Raw genomic sequence first — 24040 nt, 5'->3', positions numbered from 1 at the left:
TTCAAAAATATCTGCTTTCTTCACATTCTTTGATTCCTTGTATATATAATCTAGATTTAATCTGGAGCTTTAAAAATGTTTTATTGTGGAAAACCTTGAACATTCACAAATTAAACAGAAAAGTGTGATAGCCCCCCATGTCCCTATTACCCAGCTTCAACATTTGTCAATATTCGGATATTCTTGTTTCATCCCTATTTCTACCCACTCCCTACTTTCCATTGATTAATTTTTAATTAATAGATTGTTTTTTAGGAAAGTTTTAGATGGACAGAGAAATTCAGCAGATAGTGCAGAGCATTTCTCCCTCCTCCCCCGCAGTTTCCCCTACTGTTAACATCTTGCATGACCACCTGTGTTAGTGCGGTTCATTGCTCACAGGTGAGGAGTTGATGCTGCTACAGTGTTCATAACCAAGTCCGTAGTGTACGTTAAGCTTCGCTGTCTCGCTGTCATGTACTTGGATTTTGACAAATGCATAATCTCATGTGTCCACCACGACAGTATCCTACAGAAGAGTTGGATTGCCCTAAAAGTCCCTGTGCTCTACCTCTTTGTCCCTTGCCTCCCAACTCCTGGCAACACTGATCTTTATAGTGTTTCCATACTTTTGCCTTTTCTAGAATGTCGTGTAATTGGAATACATGAAAACTATGGAACAGAGTATATAGCCTTTTCAGGTTGGCTTCTTTCACTTATCAATATGTATTTAAGGGTCCACTATGTCTTTTTGTGGCTTAATAGCTCATTTCTTTTTTTTTTCCCCTTTTTGTATATTGAGTTAAAATATACATAACAAAAAAGTGTGCCATCTTAACCATTTTTAAGTGTACACTTCAGTGGCGTTAAATACATTTACGCTATTGTACAGTCATCACCACCATTCATCACCATAACTCTTATAAATCTGAAACTCTATACCTATTAAACAATAACTCTCCCTTCTCCCCTCCCCCCAGCCCTTGGCAGCCACCATTCCACTTTGCATCTCTTATGATTTTGACTACTCTCAGTTCCTCGTGTAAGTGGAATCATACAGTATTTGTCTTTTTGTGACTGGCTTATTTCTGTTAGCATAATGTCCCCAAGGTTAATCCATGTGTGGGATATTGCAGAATTTGCTTCCTTTTTAAGGCTGAATAATATTCCATTGTGTGGATATACTACATTTTGTGTATCCATTCATGCGTCAGTGGACACTTGGGTTGCTTCCACGTTTTCTATTGTGAACAATACTGCTATGAACATGGATGTACAAATATCTCTTCAAGGCTGTGCTTTCAGATCTTTTGGATGTATCTCCAGAAGTGGAATTGCTGGATCACGTGATAATTCTATGTTCAATTTTTTGAGGAACATCCATATTGTTTTCCATAGCGGCTGCACCATTTTACATTCCTGTCAACAGTGTACCAGGGTTCCAATTTTGCCGCACCCTGGCCAACACTTGTTGTTTTCTGTCTTTTCCATAGCACTCATCTTAGTGGGTGTGAGGTGGTGTCTCATTGTGGTTTTGATTTTCATTTCCCTAATAATTAGTGGTGTTGAGCATCTTTTCATGTGCTTATATGCCATTTGTAAGTCTTCTTTGGAGAAATGTCTCTTCAAGTCCTTTGCCCATATTTGAATTGGCTTGTTTTTCAGTTGTTTAGTTTTAGGACTTCTCTGTATATTCTGGATATCAGTCTCTTGTCAGAAACATGATTTGCACATATTTTCTCCCTCTCTTGGGTTGCCTTTTTACTCTGTGGACAGTGCCTCTTGATGTACCAACTTATAAAATTTTCATGGAGTCCAATTTGTCCATTGTTTTTCTTTCGTTACCTGTGCCTTTGGTGTCATATGCAAGAAATCATTGCCAAGTCCGGTGTCGTGAAGATTTTGTCCTATGTCTTCTTCTAAGAGTTTTCGTGTTTGAGGTCTTACATTTATGTCCTTCATCCATTTTCAGTTAATTTTTGTATATGGTGTTGGATGGGGTCCAGCTTCAAGCTTTTGCATGCGGATATCCAGTTTTCCCAGCACCATTTGTTGAAAAGAAACCTTTCTCTGTTGCGTGGTCTTGACACCCTTGTGAAAAATCACTTGACCGTATATGTGAGGCTTTGTTTCTCGGCTCCCTATTCTATGCCATTGGTCTCTATGTCTGTCTTTATGCCAATACCATACTGTTGATTACTGTAGCTTTGTAGTAAGTTTTGAAATCAGGAAGTGTGAGTCCTCCAGTTTTGTTCTTTTTCAGGATTGTTTTGGCTATTATGAGTCCCTTGAGATTCCATGTGAATTTTAGGATGGGTTTTTCTATTTCTGCAAAAAACATCATTAGGATTTGGATAGGGATTACAATGAATCTGTAGATTGCTTTGGGTAATATTGACACTTTACCAATAGTAAGCCTTCCAATCCATGAACATGGGATATGTGTCCATTTATGTATGTCTTCTTTAATTTCTTTCTGAAATGTTTTGTAGTTTCTATGGTGCAAGCCTTTCACCTCCTTGGTTAAGTTAATTCCTAAGCATGTTATTCTTTCTGATACTATTATAAATGAATTGTTTTTGTAATTTCCTTTTCAGAGAGCTCATGGTTCGTGTATAGAAATGCAACTGATTTTTGTGTTGACTTTGTATCCTGCTACTTTCCTGAATTCATGTTAGGTCAAACGGCTTTTTTGTGGAGTCTTTCATGTTTTCTACATATGAGATGATATCGTCTTCCAACAGAGACCATTTTACTTTTTTCTTTCCAATTTGGAAGCCTTTTATTTATTTATTTTTATTGCCTCATGGTTCTGGCTTGAACTTTCAGTACTGTGTTGAATAGAAATGGTGAAAGTGGGCATCCTTGCCTTGTTCCTGATCTTAGAGGAAAAGCTTTCAGCCTTCCATCATTGAGTATTATGTTTGCTGTGTGTTTTTCATATATGGCTTTTATTATGGTGAGGCACTTTCCTCCTATTCTAGTTTGTTGAGTGTTTTATCATGAAAGGGTGTTGAATTATGTCAAATGGTTTTTCTGCATCCATTGAGATGGTCATGTTTTTTTCCCCTTCATTTTATTGATGTGGCATATTACACTGATCAATTTTTGTATGTTTAACTCCCGTTGTATACCAGGAATAAATTTCACTTGGTCGTAGTGTATAATTCTTTTAATACGCTGTTCCATTCAGTTTGCTAGTACTTTGTTGAGGACTTTTGCATCTATATTCATCGGGTGTAATGGTCTGTAATTTTATTTTCTTTTAGTGTCCTTGTCTAGTGTTGGTATCAGGGTAATGCTGGCATCGTAAAATGAGTTTGGAAGTGTTCCCTCTTTTTCAACATTTGACAGAGCGTAAGAAGGCTTGTTTTTAATACTTCTTTATATATTTGGTAGAATTCACCAGTGCAGTCATCTGGTCCTGGGTTGTACTTTGTTGAGAGATTTTTTTTTAGATTTCTTGAAATATTAGTGACATATAACATATGTAAGTTTTCATGTTCAAGATGATGATTTGTGAAAGGATTACCACAGTATGGTGAGTTAGCACCTCCATTTCCTCCCATAATTAACTTCTTTCTTCTAGTCATCACTTTTTTTTTTTTTGGTTTTTTTTTTCCCCTTTTCTCCCCAAAGCCCCAGTAGATAGTTGTACATCATAGTTGCACATCCCTCTAGTTGCTGTATGTGGGACGCCGCCTCAGCATGGCCAGACTAGCGGTGCGTCGGTGCGCGCCTGGGATCAGAACCCGGGCTGCCAGTAGCGGAGCACATGCACTTACCCGCCAGGCGACGGGGCTGGCCCCCGTCTAGTCATTACTTTTAAGATCTACTCTCTTAACAACCCTTGAGTATATAATATAGTCTTGTTAATTATGGTCATCATGCTATACATTAGATCCCCAGAACTTATTCATTTCACAGTTAGAAATTTGCGCACTTTGACTCACATCTCCCCATTTTCCCCACCCGCGAGGCCCTGGCAAACACCATTCTAGTCTCTATTCCTTTTTTTTTTTTTTTTTTGTGAGGAGGACTAGCCCTGAGCTAACATCCGATGCCAATCCTCCCCTTTTTTCTTGAGGAAGACTGGCCCTGGGCTAACATCCGTGCCCATCTTCCTCTACTTTATATGGGACGCCGCCACAGCATGCCTTAACAAGCGGTGCGTCGGTGCATGCCCGGGATCCGAACCTGCAAACCCCGGGCCGCCGCAGCAGAGCACGTGCAGTTAACCGCTGCACCACCGGGCGGCCCCGAGTCTCTATTCCTTTGAGTTGGGCTTTTTTAGATTTCACATATGTGTGAGAACATATAGTATTTATCTCTCTCTGTCTGACTTATATTGCTTAGCATAATGCCTCAAGGTCCATCTATGTTGTCGCAAAATGCAGGATTTCATTCTCTCGCGTGGCTAAATAATGTTCCATTATATATTTCGTGTATATATAGATATATCTCACATTTTCTTTATCTGTTTATCCATTGATGGACACATGGATTGTTTCTATGTCCTCAGTTTGTGAATAATGCTGAAATGAACATGGGGGTGCAGATATCTCTTCAGAATAGTGATTTCAATTCCTTTGGATATACAACCAGAAGTGGAATTGCTCATTTATGTAGTATTTCTGTTTTTATTTTTTTAAGAAAATTCCACATTTTTTCCATAGTGACTGTAGCAATTTACATTCATACCAAAAGTGCACAGGGTTCTCTTTTCTACACAACCTCGCCAACACTTGTTGTGTGTTGTCTCTTTGAGAATAACCATTCTAGCAGGTGTGAGGTGATATCTCATTTTAGTTTTGATTTCATTTCCCTGATGATGAGTGATTACGAGCATCTTCTCATGTACCTGTTGACCAGTTTTATGTCTTCTTTGGAAAAGTATCTATTCAGGTCTTTGACCATTTTCATATTGTTTCGTTGGTCTCTTTGCTTATGAGTTGTAAGAGTTTCTTATATATTGTGGATATTAACCCCTTTAGTTTGCCGATTGTTTCTTTTGCTGTGCAGAAGCTTTTTAGATTGATGTCATCCCACTTGTTAAGTTTTGCATTTGTTGCTTGCACTTTTGATGTTACATCCAAAAAAATCATTGTCAAGACCGGTTTCATGGGGTTTTTTCTCTATATTTTCTTCTAGTTGTTTCATATTTGCTGTCTTACATTTAAGTCTTTTATTCAATTTGGTATCATTTTTAGAGTGGTGTAAAATAGGGATCCAATTTCATTTGTCTGCATGTGGTTATCCAGTTTTCCCAACACCATTTATTGTAGAAACTATCCATTCCCCATGGAGTCTTCTTAGCTGACTCGTCAATTGTTAGCAAACTGTATGTGTGTGGTTTTATTTCTGGGCCCTTGATTCTGTTCTATTGGTCTATGTGTCTCTTTTTATACCTGTATCATACCGTTTTTATTACTATAGATTTGTAATAAAGTTTGAAATGGAATTGTGATGCCTTCAGCTTTTTCTTTCTCAGCGTTGCATTGGTTATTTGAGGTCTTTTGTGGATCCATATGAATGTTAGCATTGTTTGTCCTATTTCTGTGAAAAATGCCATGGGAATTTTAATAGGAATTGCATTGAATCTTGAGATGGCATTGGGTAGCATGGACATTTTAACAGTATTAATTCTTCTGATCCACGAACATAAGATATCTTTTCATTTCTTTGTGTCTTTGGTTTCTTTCATCAATGTCTTATAGTTATCAGTGTGTAGACCTTTCACCTTCTTGGTTAAATTTATTTATGAGTATTTTACTGTTTTTGATGCTATTGTAAATAGGATTTTTTTCTTTATATCTTTTTTAAATAGTTCATTGTTAGTGTACAGAAAGGCAACAGATTTCTATATGTTGATTTTGTCTCCTGCAGCTTGAGTGAATTTGTTTATTAGTCCTAACAGTTTGGGGGAGAGTCCTTAGGTATTTCTCTATATAAAATCATATCATCTGCAAACAGAGACCACTTTGTTTCTCCCTTTCCAATTTGGATGCATTATATTTCTTTCTCTGGCCAAATGTCTCTGGTTAAGACTTGTAGGAGTATGTTGAAGAGTGGTATTGAGACTGGGCACCCTTGTCTTGTTCTTTGTCTTAGCAAGAAAGCTTTCAACCTTTCACTGTTCAATATGATGTTAGCTGTGGGTTTGTCATGTAAACCTTTTATTATGTTCCTTCTGTAACCCTTGATTGAGAGTTTTTATCATGAAGGGGTGTTGAATTTTGTCAAACTACTTTTTCTGCATCGACTGAGATTATTTTATGATTTTTATCTTTCATTCTATTAATGCGGTGTGTCACATTCATTGATTTGCATCATGTTGAACTTGATCATGTTGTTTGACCCTTTTTTTGAGTTTAGATAGTTTTGTTATAATGTGTCTTGGAGAAGAAAGTTTTAGTTTGAAATTTTAGGGTGACAGATCGACTTCAGGACCTTGGATGTCTAAATCTCTCCCCAGATTTGGGAAGATGTCAGCTGCTATTTTTTTTTTTTAGATCTTATTTTTTTTTTTTTTGTGAGGAAGATCAGCCCTGAGCTAACATCCGGGCTAATCCTACTCTTTTTTTGCTGAGGAAGACTGGCTCTGAGCTAACATCTATTGCCAATCCTCCTCCTTTTTTTCCCCAATGCCCCAGTAGATAGTTGCATGTCATAGTTGCACATCCTTCTAGTTGCTGTATGTGGGACGTGGCCTCAGCATGGCTGGACAAACGGTGTGTCGATGCGCACCCGGGATCCGAACCTGGGCCGCCGGTAGCAGAGCAGACGCATTTAACCGCTAAGCCCTGGGGCCGGCCCAGCTGCTATTTTTTTAAGTAAACTTTCTTTTCCTTTCTCCCTGTCTTCTCCTCTGGTACTTTAATAATGTTTATCTGTTTCTTTTCACGGTATCCCGTAATTCACACTGCCTTTCCCCGTTCCCATCAATTCCTTTTTTACTTTTTGCTTCTTTGACTGGATGATTTCAAATGACACATCTTCTAGTTCACTAATTATTTCTTGTACATGGTTGAATCTGATTTCGGAGCTTGCTATTGAATTTTTCAGTTCAGTCATTGTGTTCTTCAACTCTAGAATTTCTGTTTGTTTTTCCTTAAAGATTTCTGTTTCTATGTTGAACTTCTCACTTGCTCATGCACTGTTTCCTTATTTCATTTAGTAGTCTATCTGTGTTTCCTTATAGTTTTATGAATTTCTCAAAGAAGGTTGTTCTGAAGTCTTTGTCACATAGTTCCTATATCTCCATTTCTTGGTCGGTCATTGGAGTTTTATTCTTTTTCTTTGGTGGTGTCATGGGTCTTTGAGTATTCATGATCCTTGTGGCCTCCATTGGTGTCTGCAAATTTGAAGAAGTAGGCACCTCTTCCACCCTTTACAGACTGGCTTTAGCAAATCAAAGCCTTCACAGTCAGCCCATCTAGGGGTCCTGGGTAGGCCATCTGGTGGTGTCCCGGGGCAGGCTTGCTGCTGGAGTCCTTGGGCAGCCTGGTACTGGGGTGAGTGGAGAGCTTGGGTCCACGGTATTGTGTCTGGCCCTGGGCACAGCTGGGACCCTGAGTTCATGAGTAGCTCCACTGGCGCCTGGTTTGGCAGGTCCTGATTGAGAGCCTGCAGCCACAGGAGTCATCCAGGGCCATGGGAGTTGGCCAGTGCTGGGATGAGCTAAGAGCCTTGGTTCACGGGAGCCTGCCAGGACCCTGACGCCATGAGAGACAGCTTGTGCTGGGGTAGGCCAGAGTCTGGATTCCTGGGAGCCTGCTGGGGGCCTGGGGCCACAGGAGCTGCCTGAGGCTGCAGGAGCCAGCAGGTGCTGGGTCAAGATGGAAGCCTGGGTTCATGGGAGCCTGCTGGTGCCTGGTGCCATGGGAGCTGCCTAGGGCCGCCTGAATCAGCAAGCACCTGGGTGAGCGGGGGGCCTGGTTTTGTGGGAGCCTGCCAGGAGCCTGGATCCATGAGAGCTGTCTACAGCTGCTGGAACTGGCAGGTGGTGTGGTGAGCCATGGGCCTGAGTTCCCAGTAGCCCCGAGGGAGCCTGATGCCATGGAATCTGCCTGGGGTTGCTGGAGCCGGTAAGTGCTGCAGTGACCTGGGGTCCTGGGTTTGTGGGAGCCCACTGCGTGCCCTGTTGCGGAAGCTGCCTCTGGCTGTGGGTGCTGCCTGTGGCTGCCTGGAGTAGGCAGGAACTTGGGTGAGCCAGGGTCTGGATTCACCAGAGCCCACCAGGAGCCTGGTGCCAAGGACACCACTTGAGGTCACAGGAACCACCTTGGGCTGCTGAAGATGGCAGCCCCTAGGCTGAGATGGGGGCCTGGGTTCCCAGGAGCCTGGTGGGAGCCTGGTGTCAGGGATGCTGCTTGGGGCCGCCAGAGCTGGCATGCTCCAGGGTGAGCCAGGGGCCTGGATTTGCAGAAGCCTGCAGGGAGCCAGCTAGGTCCACGGGAGTCAGCCTGGCGCTGGGGCAGGCTGGCTCAGGGGTCTGTGGTGAAGTCGGGCATTCACTTTACACTCCTCTCGTTGGGAGGTGTTTGATTACTGATTCAGTCTGCTTGTTTGTTACTGGTCTGTTCAAGATGTCTGTTTCTCCATGATTTAGCCTTCATAGGTTGTTTCTAGGAATTTATCTATTTTGTCTAGGTTACCCAATTTGTGAGTGTACAGTAGTTCAGAATAGTCTCTTCTGATCTTTTTCTTTCTGAAGCATCAGTTGTAATGCCTCCTCTTTCATTTCTGATTTACTTTATTTGAGTCATCTCTCTTCTTTTTCCTCGATATTCTATCTAAGGGTTTGTCAATTTTATTTTTTTTCAAAAAATCAACTCTTACTTTTATTGATCTTTCATACTCTCTTTCATTTTTTCCCTCTCTCTTCTTGGTGACTTCCATCCTTCTGCTAACTTTGAGTTTCATTTTTTCTTTGTCTAATGCTGTGCGTTGTAAGCCAGGTTGTTTCTTTGACATCTTTCTTCTCTTATAATGTACAAGATTATCACTACAAACTTGGCTCTTAGTACTACTTTTGCTGCATCCTGTAAGTTTTGATGTTTTTATTTTTTCTTTTTGTATGTCTGGAGCTATTTTCTAATGTCCCTTTTGATTTCTTCTTTGATCTAGTGGCTGTTTAAGAGTTTGTTGTTGAATTTCCATGTATTATGAATATTCCAGTTTTCCTTCTGTTATTGACTTCTAGTTTCATGCCATTGTATTTGGAAAAGTTACTCGGTATGGTTTCAGTCTTCTTAATTTTGTTAAGACTTGTTTTGTGACCTAACACTTGATCTGTTCTGGAAAATAGTCCGTGTGCCCTTGAGAAGAGAGTGCATTTTGTTGCTGTTCAGTAAAATGTTCTGTGTATGTCTGATAGGTCCATTAATGTTTTCATGTCTGCTGTTTCCTGATTTTCTGTCTGGATATTCTACCCATTGTTAAAAGTGGGGTACTGATGTGTCCTCTATTTGCAAGTTGTGTAACTGAGAAGGCTCTAATATTGAGATTATATAAAGATCTCTTAGAACTCAATTATAAGAAACAAAGAAGCCAATGAAAATGGGTAACCAACTGGAATAGACATGTCTCCAGGAGATACACAGATGGCCAATAAGCACTAGGTAGATGCTCAGTATCATGAATTATTAGGAAAATGCAAATTCAAAGCATAGTGTGATACTATTTCACACTCACAATGAAGGCTATACTCAACATAGTGGAAAATAACAAGTGTTGATAAAGATGTGGAGAAAGGGAAACCCACATAACATTACTGGTGGGAAAGTAAAATGATGCAGCCACTGCAGAAAACAGCTTGGCATTTTTTAAAATCTTAAACCTAGAATTACCATTAACCTGGAGAGTCACATGGTAGGTATGTCCAAAAGAGCATTGGAAACATATGTTCAAAGAAAAACTTGTCCATGGACATTCAAAGCAACATTATTCACAAGGGTCCAAAGGTGAAACAAACCCAAATTTCTATCCAGTTATGACTGCATAAACCAAATGTGGCCTATTCATAATATAGGATATTATAGAGCCATAGAAAGGAATAAGGTACTGCTACATGCTCAGCCATGGATGAACCTTGAAACGTGTGCTCACTGAAGCCATCCACAAAGGCCACAGATAGCATGATGCCATTTGAATGCACTGTCCAGAATAGGCAAATCCATAGGGGGAGAAAACAGATGAGTTGTTTCCATGGGCTTGGGTTAGGAGAAAATAGTGCGAATGAGTATGGGTTTGTTTGGGGGTGTTGAAAATGTTCTGGATTTAGATAGTGGGGGATAGCCACATGACATAATCATTGTACTAAAAGCCACTGAACTGTATACTTTAAAATGGTCTCAACGGTGTATTCTGTGTTAAGCAGATTTCCTCGATAAAAATTTTAAAGTTTTTAAATTAATCAGGGTATTGATTAATTTTAATTTAGTTAATTTTAAGTTGATTGGGATATTTAATAAGGGTAATTAATGGAGTTATTAGGGGTAGGGCATCTTGTAGCCAAGAGAGTAAACATCCCATGAGGGCTATAGAAACAAGTCCTATGATTGTACAAGCAACAGTCTAAAATCCAGTCCGTTTCCATTGTCCCCAACTTGGAGAGACCAGCCATGAAAGTAGGTCAGTGATCTCAGGGGCCTTGGGTATCTGTTCAAGATTTGGGTAATATTATGCAATATTTTAACCTCTTGGGCCATCTGGTGGTGGTAGGTTTGGACTTGTGTGTTGATGTACATTCAGCAAGTGGTTCCAGGAAAGGCACAAACCCCTCCTTCCTTAGCTGGTATAGACACTCTAGGGCCAGGCCGTTTTCTAAAACCATTTAGGCAAGAGACTCATGAGACTGTTGTACAAGGGCTAGGATAAGGTCTTACGGAGTTGTTGTCCATGTTGGGTTAAGGTTGTCCATACTTCTTGGTTGCCTCAGTTTCCTGATTTTGTGTGGGTAGGGCCACCGCAACTGTGCCCAGTCCAGTCAGTCAGTCCTAGTAGAACTGAACACCCAGTGCTATAGCACTGACAGTGTCTGTATGGGTTGGTGGTAGCCAGTCAGGGCAGGAAACTCAGGGGAAGTTTCCTGCGACCTGAGGGAAGCAGGCTGAGAGAGAGACAATAGTGCGTTGCAGAATACAGCCTGGAGAAATCTGCTCAGAGGGCTGGGGAAGAGAGACGCTCACTGGGTGAGAGCCTTGTGATATCAGCCCACAGTGAAACCCAAAAGTGGATGCTCCTGGTGTCAAATATTCATTAGCGGTCTTGGAGGTAAAACCAGTAATTTGCATCCATTGACTGGTTACCTGTGCTATATGATTTCAGGGGTTATGGTTAAAGTGTTTGTGGGCTGAGGGATGTTTGTGCCTGGGCACAAAATCACCAAGGTGGCCTCAAAGGCTACCCCAAAATGACCCCTCAAGGAGCAGTTGGGGCAGAAAGTGGGTGGAGAATTTTGAAGAAAGCCTGGGGCAAAGATGATGTTGTTCGATGGAGTTGGCTACAACTGAGTCTCTCCGCAGGGTAAGCACTTCAGCTGGGGTACAATAGGTGATTGGAGGCCAAGTGACAGACCTTGCGACTCCTGATTCCCAGTGCACGGGCAGCCCACTCAGCCCATTGGACATAAATGGTGGTGGTGTTTGTGAAGCATCTGGCTGGCAGTGTGGAAGGTATAGGGGACGTGTGGTGGGAGACGTCACGATACTGTCGGGAGGAGCTGTGTGTGAGATTACGGTGTTGAGGGGGAAGGACTGGAGGCAGGTGCAGTGGGTGTGTGACCAACAATGGTCAGTGAGGGGACAGCCGGGGGGTAACTGGGGAAAGCAGGGACCAGCAGAAGTCATGTGTTTAAAACAAGACACCAGGCCCAAATGGAGCCGCTTAGGCTAAGCCCCATGTCAACAAGCTGAGACTTAATTAGACTTTTGGCCCTCCCAGGAATGGAATCTTAAACCAGTCAGTGGGGAATCGCCTGATGAGCAGCAGGTAGGTCATCTTCCTGATGGAACCCTGCCATCCCCTAAAGGAAGGTAACCTTGCAGTAACCAACCCGCTGTTGTGTCTAGTGTAACTTCCTTGTTCCTGCTCCCTTCTGCCTATAAAAGTCTTTCATGTTGTCCACCTCCTTGGCGCTCCTTTCTCTCTGCTAGACTGGATGCTGCCTGATTCATGAATTGTTGAATAAAGCCAATAAGATGTTTAAAATTTACTCAGTTAAATTTTGTTTTGTAACAGTTTGGTGGCAGCAGTGGGATTCAAAAGACTCATCTGATGGCTTCGGAGATGAGAAACACAGGCATCAGTACCCGCAAAACCTTTGAGTTCTCCATCTTTTTCGCTGTTTCCGAGGGCCGTGGGTAAGTTCTTCTCAGATCTGAGATCCACTGTCTTTGTGTTGAGCTCCCGATCTAACTGGCTTTCCAGTCCAGGGTCAATGGGTCAGTCTAGACTGACAAGATGCTCTAAGAGAGCATCAGTCTTAGCCCTTGGTTAGTCCACAGTCCCCATTTGTTGGGGTCTGCTGGTTGAGTCTGCTGGCCCCTTGTGTTAGGGTCTGCTAGTTCAGTCCGTGGTTCTTGCTAATGGAGAGGAGTGGAAGAAATGTGTGCTCCATGCACACCCAGTCCTTGAAAACTTCCCACGTGCATTTTACATGCATTTTGCCTTCTGTTGACTGTCGATGGGTTCTAAGGAAATGGTGAAGGCACAGTGAGGAGGAATTGTGGGTTTCTGCATGACTACCTCGAGCACTCGTCAACCTGAACAACCGCCCGGCGCTACCAGAACTGAAAGACATCCCATCACCATGGATTGGAAGACTCCTTATTGTGATGGTGTCAACATTATCCAGAAAGATCAACAAGTGCAGTGCAGTCCTTATCAAAATCTCAAGGACATTTTGTGCTGAAATAGAAAAAAACCCATCCAAAAATTCTTATGGAATCTCAAGTAAGTCCAGATACCCAAAACAATCTTGAAAGGAGGTACTAAGTTGGAGGACTCATTCTTTCCTGATTGAAAACTTACTATAAATCTACAATATCAAAACAACATTGTCATGGCATAAAGACAGACATGTTGACCAATGGAAACAGAATTGAGAGCCCAGAAATTAACCCTCACCCATATGACTAAATGATGTTTGACAAGGGTGCGAAGATTATTCAATGGGGAAAAGACAGTCTTTTCAACAACTTGTGCTGGAAAAAGTGGATATCTACATGCAAAAGAATCAACTTGGACCCTTATCTAACACCATATACAAAGCTTAATTCCCAGTGGATCAAAGACCTAAATGTAAGACTATAATAGCCTTAGAAGAAAACATAAGACAAAACTTGACAAAATAGGATTTGGCAATGATTTCATGGATATGACACCCAAGGAGCAGGCAATAAAATAAGAAGATACACATGCTGGACTTCATGAATATTAAAATGTTTTGTGCCTCAAAAGACATTATCAACAGAGTAAAAGCACAAGCCACAGGATGGGAGACCATATTTGCAAACCATGTATCTGACAAGGGCTTACCATCCAGAATAAATAGGGAACTCCTAAACTCAACAATAAAAAACAAACAACCCAAATCAGAAATGAACAAAGTACTTGAATAGACATTTCCTCAAAGAAGATCTGCAAGTGACCGATAAGCATATGAAAAGATGCCCAACATCAGTAATCATCAGGGAAATGCAAAGCAGAAACACAGTGAGAGACCACCTCACATTCATTAGGATGACATCTATCAAAAAAAGAAGAAAAAGAGTAGAACCAGTGTTGGCCAAGATGTGGAGAAGTTGGAACCCTTGTGCACTGTGGTAGGAATATAAAATATATAGTTGCTGTAAAAATCAGTACAACAATTCCTAAAAAAAATTAAAAATATAATTATATAGGATCCAGCAATTCCACTTGTGGGCATATACCCCCGCCCAAAACAGTTGAAAGCATGTTCTCAAAGACATATTTCAGCACCCATGTTCATAGCATCATTATTCACAACAGCTAAAACATGGAAGCCACCCAAGTATTGTAACCGAGGAAGGGCTTGCTGCCCAATGCACCCCTTAAGCCAAACATGGGATACCCACTCTTGTAGAAGGGAAAAAGCTTTATTACGTGGTTGGCCAGCAAGGAGACAGGAGACAAAGGTTAAATCTTTCTCCCCGATGGGCTGTTGAAAAGGGCTTTTTAAGGGCAAAGCAGCAGGTGCAGGAAGGTTGGGGGCAGTCCTAGGTATTTTCTGCAAGCGCAGAAGATTTTCATGTTCTGTCACACATCCCCCGTTCAAAAGGCGGTGTCCTTAACATCATCAACAGGGGAGTTCTTGGTCCCCCAGGTCATTCTCCAGTCACTTGTGCACTCGTGGTTTGAGTCTTGCCAGCCGTCTTGTGGTCTCATTGGCTCAAACCAGTTGAAACTTGCTCAAGGAGCAAAAACGGAGTTTCTGAAAAACAACTCACGGCCCAAGATTAGATCCTTAGTAAACATCATATGAGACGTGGCTTAAGAAAGGAGTCTCCAGGGGACAGTTGATAAAAATCGGGCTGGGGCCCCATTTTATTTTGGGCTTGCTTTTGGGCCCAGTTATGGTTTCTGTCCAGGGTTGTATGGATAAGCAAAATGTGGAATATACATACAATGGCATATTATTCATCCTTAAAAAAGGAAGGAAATTCTAAGATACAGCACACAGTGGATGAACCTTCATGATATTACTCTAAATGAAATAAGCCATTCACAAAAATACAACCTTGTGTGATTTCTCTTCTATGAGGTTCCTGAAATCGCTAGATTCAGAGAGACAGAAAGTAGAATGGTGTTTGCCAGGGGCTGGGAGGGGGAGGAATGGGGGGTTATTCATGAATGGGTATAGAGTTTCAGTTTTGCAAGATGAGAAGAGTTCTGAAGATGGATCATGGTGATGATTGCACAGCAATATTAATGTCTTCAATACACTTAAAGCATACTTAATGTATCTATGGGGCCTGATGACTTGTCCTGGCCGAGCACATGCTTGTGCTGTTGCACATCTTACCCCTCACTGTACAGTTGGTAAGTGAGTACCTGCCCAGGAAGAGGCAGGTACTGGCCCAGACCACAGGAGGTGGTCAGGGTCCCGAAGACTATAGAGAGCTCTAGCTTCCTTGGCCAAGGCTCCACCCCTTCCCTCAGGTTTCCTTTGGCAATGAGAGGCATTAAGATCCTAGGGGATTGCTGCCCACCCCTCTCTATATGGGGTCATTTTCCCCTCATCATCGCATGTGCACCGGCACACCCACTCTCACTGACTTCTCATGTGGGGACCACGGAGGTGCAGTCAAGAAAGAGCCGACACTGGGGAAGTGACAAGAGGCAGGAGGGAGAGAGGTTGCAGGCAGCTCTCCCACGGGGCAGTAACATCCGTTTTCCTAGATACGTGTCCAGGGGCGCAGAGATGGGCAGAGGAATGTGTAAGGTTCCTAGGTTTCTACCTGTTCCAGACCCATCCCTGGCCCAGCCTGGGGAGCACAGGACTGGGGTCCTGCAGTCCACCTCTGTGGGCACCGAGAACTGTGATGAGCCCATCCTCCCCTAGTGTAGGCATTGGGAATAGGAGAGAAGACCTCAGTGAGGGTCCTTCTATATAAAGTGGAGTGCATCCCGCAGGTGACTCCAAGCGTTCCATGTGCTTGCAACATGTCTGTTGGACTGGGTTCTCCGTCGATGACCTACTGTCATCAATGCTGAGAAAATGCTTTCCACCCCCTAGAGATCCTTTAGAACTGAGGAGGGTTGGGGGCTTGGGTGGATGAGAACTGGGGATAAGGAAGAAGATGCTAGAGCACTGGACACCAAGTCCAGAGTCCAGGGAGAAGACCAGTCCTTGTTGGACCGTCGGGGCCCTCATCTGGAGGGAGGGGAGATTCATTGTCCTGGTTGAGGTTGGATGCCTCAGGAGTGAAGAGGACACCTGGTGCAGGACAGCAAGATGGGGGGAAAGGTAGGCTCCCGAGATTGCTCCCACTCCCTCGAAGCCGACAGGTCCTGCTCCTTTACCCCTGGGACCCTGGAGAGCCTCTGCCTTGAGGACACCTGAAGAAAAGTTCCTTTCTGTTGGGTGGAGTTTTGGCAAGGGCTGCAGCGCTAGTGCTGGCCACCAGGGGGCGGGCAGCCTCTTGTGTCAGTGGTTGCCAGTGAGTTTTTGTTTTTATGTTTTTTCAGGTCTACTGAGACATACTTGATATACAGCACTGTACAAGTTAACACTGCTGTGTGGTATATTTGAAAGTTGCCAAGAGAGTAGATCCTAAAACTTCTCATCACCAGGATAAAAGCTTTTATTTCTGTTTCGTGATGGATGTTAACTAACCTTATTTTGGTAACCATTACATAATATATATATCAAGTCATTCTGCTGTAAACCTGGAATTTACACAGTGTCCACTGAACTTTTCTTGAGCACCTGGAGCAGCGAAGAGTCAAGCAGAGGTCTTTCTGGCTGTCCCCCTGCCTCAGAAACAACTTGTACCTCCTCTTACTAGTGTTCATCTCCACAATCAAAGTTGGTCATAAGCAGAGGGAGGGGTGCAAGAGCTTCCCATGTACTCATTCAGCAGCTGTGCACTGAGCACTCATCCTGTGCCGGGTGCCCTGGTGGGCCGAAGTGTAGGATGAAAATGACCAAGTGGTCCCTGCCCACCAGGAGCTCACAATCTAGAGGGGAAAGGGACAAAAGCAAAGACATGAGAAAGAAAAGAGCAAGTGCTATAGAGAAACACAGCAGGGGGTGTGAGGGAGGGCTGGGGGTCACTGGTAGGAGGGTCTGAAAGGCCTCACTGGGGTGACATTTGCTGGGACCAGAATGACAGGGGGGAGCCAGCCGTGCACGAGCCTGGTAGCAGTGTGTCAGGGAGAAGGTGCGACTGATGCAGAGTCTTGCAGGCAAGAGTGAGTTTGGCCGGAAGAGGTTAGAAAGGTGGCCAGTGTGGCTGGAGGGACCCTGGGAGGAGAGAACAGGAGCTGGGGTGGAAGGTAGGGCCAGGGCCTGGTGGGCTGTGTCAGTTACCTTTCCCTCTCTGACTTCATTGCCCCAACCTTGCATTTCAAAACTACAAATGTTGACTATCTCACAATTTGTGTGGATCAGCAATCAGGCACGTTTTAGCTGGGCGCCTCTGCCTCAATGAGTTTAACAGGTTGGGGCTGTGGCCTCAACTGAGGCTCGACGGGGGGAGGACTGGCCCCCAAGTTCACTCTCAGCCTTCAGGGTTCAGTTTGGACTGAGAGCCTGAGTTCCCTTCTGTCTGTTGGCCTGGGCACTTCCTTGCTTCTCTCCTCGATGGGCCTCCACATTGGGCAGCCCCAAAACACCAGTATTTGATTCCTCAGTTCCAGGGATTCGACAGAGTGAGAGAGAGACACGGAGTAAGAGAAAGTGAGAGACTTTTTTAGTTAAAATCTAGACAAGACATCCCATCACCTTGGCTGTTATGTTCAGAAGCCAGTGACTAACCACTTAGTGGTTCCACGGGGAGGTGTATAACATGAGTGGGGCTTACTGGGTACCCCTGTGGAGGCTGTCCACCTCATAGGCCAAGATGAGGCACTTGGGTCTGATTCTACATAAAGCAGCAAACAATTGAATGGTTTTATGCCACAGGATGGCAATATCTGAATTTCCATTAGTTTCAACCCCCTCATGATGCTGACCTGAAAATGAGGCCAAGTTGGTTGTGACTGTCCCAAAATCACATCCCTGGAACCCAGGCCTGTTTTGAGTGGTGTTCTGTGCTGCGTGTCACCCCTCATTATTATTCTTCCATCTCTAAGTTTGGGCCTTAGGTACATGTGACACCAGCTCACAGGGGTAATAGATATTATCTCATATACACTGGGTGACGTCCCTAGGAAGTAGATTCTAGCCTGATCCCCATGGTACAGGTTTGGAGACTGGGGAGGACCTGAGAGGCACAGTGACTTTCCCAGGATGCAGAACTGGTAAGAAAAAGGAGGTCTGCATTCATCTCTGTCTCCTCAAAGCTAGGATCCTAGTGAGGTTTCCAGGGAGCTGTGGCTAGGGCTGTGTGGGCTCCTTGTGTACAGTTCAGGAGATGACATGGGGGAGGAGGGTGAGCAGCCTGGGGGCAGGGAGCAGCTCTGGGCAAGTCTGATTGAGGGAAGGGGCCCAGGTAATGGAATCTTGAAAAATGACCTCACTTCTTTGGTCATAGACCTCAACAGATCTTAGAACTCTGGTAACCAGGCACCCACAGACCCCCATCCAGCTCACTTGACTGGAGACGGTCAACAGACAAAGATGTTTAGTTGTTGTGTCCCGATTTTTGGAAGATCTGGGCTCAAAAAAGCCCGGAAAGAGAATCTTTTTCGTCGTTGCCGACGTTGGCTCAGCCCTCATCCCTGATGCCTCTGGGCATCTGGCAGGAGGCAGCGAAAAGTAACAACGGGGCAGCCCAGGAAAGGCTAGTGCAGGCCAGGACACAACTGTGATCCCACCTGATCAGCCCCACACTCCTTGCCCCTCTTCGTGTGTGTGTGTGTGTGTGTGTGTGTGCATGTGTCTGTGTGGAGGGGGGAAGACAGGGCATGAGGGGTGGGTCATTCCTAGGCAGGAGCTGGTAGTTAGGTGTCGGAAGCCTGGTGGGTCTGTCATGTTCATACAGGGTCATGGCTGGCAGCGTGAGAAGGTGAGCTCCTCTACTCATATGTTAGCGAGCCCTAGAGGTTTCATCTCTTTCCCTCCCTGACCACAGTTCTTTGCAGGGATGCCCCTCTGTGCCTGAACTGAGGAGCAGACTTTCTCTTGGGGGTCGGCCCCAGTGGCAGTGTGCAAGCAGCTGATTCCTTCTGGCCCTGCTCCCGGGCAGTCTTTGCAGAACTCCTCTCAGGAGGTCGTCGAGGAGCTGCCCAATGGTTTCGACTCCACCAACTCACTAGACAAGGGGCAGGTGCACGAGGCCACCCGCACCACCAGTGCTGCTCTGAGATGAGAGCAGGAGCAGAGGGCCTCCACACTCAGGACCTTGAGATGCCGGGCTTGGACCAGAACTAGGGCGGGACCAGGCTGGGGCTGTCCCTTTTTCAAGCAAAAGGGGATGTACATGCAGGTCACCTTACCTGGTTCGGAGCTGAGCTGCCGTGACCCTCTTTCCCTTGCCCGGTGTGAGCTTCTGGAGGCTACTGAGGCAGAGCCAGATGGTAAGGGGGACTGCAGGCTGGGTATTCCCGGAAGGGAAATGGGATCTTTCCTGTGTTTAGAAGGACACGTGGAAAGTCAGCTATGTGGGTGAACCTTTCCCTTTATCCCGCTGCAGCGCCAGCTGCAGAGATCCAGCCGGTGGCAGAAGCAGGGCAGTGGACAGTGGTGGAGGTAAAGCTGGCTCCAGCTCCGTCAATACCACCCCCTCTAGCGCTGGAGCCAGCGTCCCCTCCCTCAGCAGTGTTGGAGCTGGAGCAAGGGCCCACGTCGGCTCCAGCAGGAGTGGGAGCTGCTGAGCTGGAGTCACCTGGACCATCACTTCTAGTGGGAAGTCCATCTGCACCTGTGGCCATTAAGGAGCGTGAGAAGAAGCCTAACCTCACGGCCTTTCCTCCTAAGCTGGTGGCGGAGCAGCTGACGGTGACGGATGCGGTGAGCAGCTGGGCTCTCAGGGCGGAGGGGCAGGCCTTCCCTCTGCTGTCAGTGCCCCAGACCTGATCCGGACTCCTATGACCTGGGCCCAAATCCTGGCGCTCCCCCTTACCAACCGTACGAGCTGGGCAACTTTCTGAACCCCCAAGGCTTTGCTGTCCACCTGCAGAGCGTAGAGGTGGACACTAACAGGACCTGCTGCACAAAGTGGCTGTGCCGGCTCCATGAGGTAGAAGAGACGGAAAGCTGCGCGGAGCCTGGCCCATCAGTGGGGGAGGGGAACTCACTGTGTGCAGCCAGGTCCCTGGTGGCCCAACCGGCTGCTCAGGAGGCTCAACAGCCTCAGCATTTATTAGAGACCTGATGTGTACTTCACTACAAGGGAGACAGACAGAGCTTGTGGTTGTAGCTGCCGCAGGGGAATGTGCATCAGAATCGGAGTGGGACCAGAGCGGGCATCAGGGTGGTCGAAGATGCCCCCTTGGGATGAGCCTAGTTGAGCCACAGTGTGGAGCTTGGAGTTAGCCAGGACAGGCTGGGTGCAAATGCCCCCTCCCTTCCCTGCCAGTATTGGGTCCTGGGTCATCCTGTGCTGGGTGCCCGCAGTGGAAGGAGAAGAAAACCCAGGGACTCTCACAAGGCTCAGACCACATCCTGAGCTTCCTGAGCTCCAGCTCTAAACCGTGACCCCTGTGCGGCACTTTGGGGGCGGTAGACACGGAGCTGGGGTGTGGCAGGGCTGGGTGACACTCCCCCTGTTCCCCAGGAGCTCTTCTGGAAAGTGGTGCCCTCTCAGTGCCTGGGCTCCACCTGGGGCAAGAGGAACAAGCCCGGCAATGAGCACCTGGCACCCACCGTCCAAGCCACCGTCGACCACTTCAGAAGGGTGGTCTGCCTCGTCGTCACCACCTGCCTCAGGGACCCGAGCATGACGGCCCAGGACAGGGCGAGGCTGGTGGAGCACTGGATCCAGGTGGCCCAGGTGTGCTGCGGGAGGCCCAGTGGAGCCCCTCTCTGGAGCCTTCTGAACCGCCTTTCCACCTTTATCAGCTCCCAGGATTGCAGTGTGTGGTCTAAGCCCCTGCACAGTCCCTAGGCCCTTCCTGCCAGGGGCCTGCTGACCTTGACTCCAGGTCCCAGTGCAAGGATGCTCACTTCCTCCCTGGCTCCTTCCCTGGGTTGAGCTAAAATCCTCCTTCCTGTGAGTGTTACTCTCTGGGTCCTAAATGTGCCCTTCTGGGGCTCCCTGAGCATCTGTCTCATCCAGGAGGGGAGATTTAAATAGAAGGGGACTGAAGCTAGAGCAAGCGGGTCTCCAGCGCCCCACCTCACAGCTCATTCTCTTCCCTTCTCCAGGAGTGCGAGATCCTGAAGAACTTCTCCTCGCTCCGTGCTGTCATCTCTGCTCTGCAGAAAACCTCCATAAGCCACTTGAAGAACACGTGGGCGGATGTTTCCCGGTGGGTAGGCCCCTCTCCATAGGAGGATCAAGGTGGATGGGGGATCTCTTGTATGTCTGCCATTGCCCCCTCAGTCAAGTGGGAACTCCTGGGAGGCAGCAAATGCTGGGGACAGGGCCTGGGCCTCGGTGGGGGATCTCTAAGCCTCCCTGGGTCCTTAGTGCACCAGTTCTGCTTCAGGACTCAGTTTCCCTAAATGCCAGGGTTGAGCCACATTGGAGATTTTCAAATGTTTATGGCAACAGAAATCTACGCCCAGTTGAAACTCAAAGCGGTCAAAACAGAGGTGCTTTGTAGAGCTGGGGAATGGAGACCCCAGTGACCAACAGAAGAGCCCCTGCCCAGTCCCACGAGACCTTAGCGCTCAGAGGAGCCCAGTGAGAACACTCCTCCAGGCAGGTTGCATCTCTTGGGTTTGCAAAGAAAAGGGATTTGCACTCAGACCCCTCACATTATCCCCCAATTTATCCTTCCTTCTTTCCACTCCCCTCAGGGAGAGCTCAGAAAATCTTAAGGAGTTCTGTAGCCATGACAAGTCCTTGAGAAGAGAACTGATGACCAAGGTAGAGTGGAGGCTGGAAGTCTGGAAAGAGAGGAGGGGCGAGGGGGAAAGGGGGACTGGGCAAGGCTGTGGTTTTGATAGTTTCTCACTGGAACGTTCTCTGAAACATTCCCGTCTGTCTTGTCCAGATTAACAAGCAGAGGGATCTGTTTGGTCCCCGGGCGGGTGGGGTGCCGTTTGTGGGCACGAGGCCCTGGTCCTGGGACTTGATGGTGTTGGCTGGGCTGTTCCAGGAGGAGTTGCCGAGCTGGCACCATCAGCAGGTCTGTGGCTTCCAAGCACGTCCATCCTGCTGGATGTAGCTTCTTCCAGGCTGTTGGGTGGTTGGGGTGGGTTTAGCCCTCAGCCTAAACCTGTCCTCAAGAAACCAGGCCCCTGCCGCTCCTTCTGTCTTCACCATGTCTCCAAGGGGAGGCCACCCTGCCTGCCCCAGGTTCGGGCATGGCAGGGGATTCCCGTGGCCCAGGTGGACAAACAGGCTGCTCAGCCTTGGTTCTGAACGTCTGGACCAGAGACAGATGTGTGTGCATTCTGGGACCGCCCCCGAACCCCTAGAGCAGTCACTGGAGCCAACCACAGGAGTCTCACCTGAGTGCCCGGTTGGCAATGACATATGCCCCAGGTGGCTTATGTGAAGCGTCTAGGCAACTGACGGATTCTTAGTGGATCTTTCTGAAAGGATGTTGGGAGCTTCATGTAAACAAGGAAGCAAAGCGTCCTGTCACCCCCTTCCCTGTTGATCGGAGGTGGCACCTTGGCGGTCCAGTTCCTGAGTGGATAAAGAAAGAGTTCATTGCAGGGTAATGTCCTGAGGGCTTTCTTGGGGAGGAGTAGGCTTTGGCACGGCCTCTGTCCCAGCCTGGGGGCCAGACACTCCATGGGACTGGGGCAGGCAAGAGCCACTCAACCGGACTCCCAAGACACCTCGTCTTCTCCATCCACAGCTCGGCCCAGGACCATGCTTTGAGAGCTCAGGGGACAGTACTGTGGTCAGTGGTGGGGCGGGGGTTAGGTGAGGACGTTGGAACAGGGCCTCTGGCTGGGAGGGGCAAGCGGCCTCTCCTCTGCGGGCCCCTGAGCAACTCACTGCCCCTGTTTGGGCCTCTGCCTCCTCATCACGGAAGTGGAGGGATGGTGATTGTGTGGTGCAGACCTCATACGGTGGTGATGAGATAAGAGGGAGGAAAGGAATGTTGGAGCTTTCTGCCTGCTCCACACGGAGGGGTGAGGGCGAGGACAATGATGACAGTCATATGTCACTGAGTCCTCAAGAGAACCTCTGACGTGGCTGGAGTTCTCACACTTTCCAGATGAGGAAACAGGCTCGGGGAGGCCAGGCCACAGGCCCAAGCTCACACCTAGAGTGCGAGTTGGAGCTGGGTTTGTTCTAGAATCACAAGACCTTGGAGGTTGGAGTGGCATTGGTACCAGTTGACTCGAGTCAGATGTCCAGGGTCGGAGGCCAGTGGTGCTGGAGAGAAATGGGGTGAGGGGAGTATGGCCCGCTGACACTGTCCTCGACCCTGGCAGGAGGGGCCCTCCACGTTTGCCCCCCGGAGATCATCCCCCAGAGAGTGCAGGAGAAGCAGCAGCAGCAGCAGCAGCAGCAGGTGAGTGTGCCTGTGGGGGAGGGGCTCTGCCCTCCCAGCTGGAGGCCTCAAATCAAGAGAGTAGGGCCCTTCCTCCTGGTGCCACAGTGCTTGAGTCCCCCAGTAGAAGTGACCAGGAGGGGGCCCTGGAAGAGCTGGTGCAGGATGGGTTGTGGGGAGGGCCAGGGACCGCACATCCTGTGATTTGCCAGAAGCCGGCCCTGGGAGGTGAGGAGGAGGAGTGTGGGTGTTCTTGCGGTGTGAAGGGAGGAGGAATTGAGGGGAGGCTGCTGAGGGTCCTAGGCTGCTCCCCGTGGGAACCCTGGGGTGGGCCAGGAGGCTGAGGGTGAGGACTTTTCAGGGGAGGGTCTGCACAGGGACGACTTGAGAGCAAGGGCTCATCTCACCCGAACCCCCATGTGACAGGGTGTCGTCCCCTATCTTGGCACTTTCCTCGGTGACCTGCTGATGCTGCACCTGGCGATGGGTGATTATCTCGAGGTGGGTGAACATGGGGACCAGGCAGGGAGGACCAGGATCCTGAGCCTGGGGATGCAGGAGCCCCCGCACTGAGCTCTGAGCTCTCAGCACTTGGCATATCTCTCATGAGAGCCTCGCAGCCGCCCCTGGGAGCTGGGGCAGCAGGCCCATCTTAGGGATGAGTGAACACAGGCTCCGCCTGAGACACCCATTCTGGTTCCCCAGGCTGGGGAAGATCAGAGCTGCCTGATGGCACAGCCGCGTGAGGTTTTATCTGAGCTGGACTCAGCCTCTAACTCCCATGCTGCCCATGGAGGGAGAGAGGAGT

At 47.1% G+C, this 24040-nt stretch overlaps 1 long non-coding RNA gene across 2 annotated transcripts in view; it reads left to right on the top strand.

The window, feature by feature from the left end:
- The window catches only part of LOC131402225 (uncharacterized), a 32102-nt gene extending 10746 nt beyond the window's left edge, over positions 1-21356 (top strand). Inside the window, exons 2-5 of one of the 2 annotated variants that reach the window (XR_009218434.1) lie at positions 11926-11973; positions 12223-12344; positions 20978-21081; positions 21327-21356. This is a non-coding gene — a long non-coding RNA (uncharacterized LOC131402225). Of the gene's footprint in view, positions 1-11925; positions 11974-12222; positions 12345-16194; positions 16383-20977; positions 21082-21326 lie in introns of those variants that run through there. The other variant, XR_009218433.1, reaches the window with a different exon arrangement.
- The last annotated feature ends 2684 nt before the right edge of the window (positions 21357-24040 follow it).

Source organism: Diceros bicornis, assembly GCF_020826845.1.
Source record: "Diceros bicornis minor isolate mBicDic1 chromosome 32 unlocalized genomic scaffold, mDicBic1.mat.cur SUPER_32_unloc_2, whole genome shotgun sequence".
NCBI lineage: Eukaryota > Metazoa > Chordata > Mammalia > Perissodactyla > Rhinocerotidae > Diceros > Diceros bicornis.
This window is presented reverse-complemented; position numbering and strand designations above follow the sequence as displayed.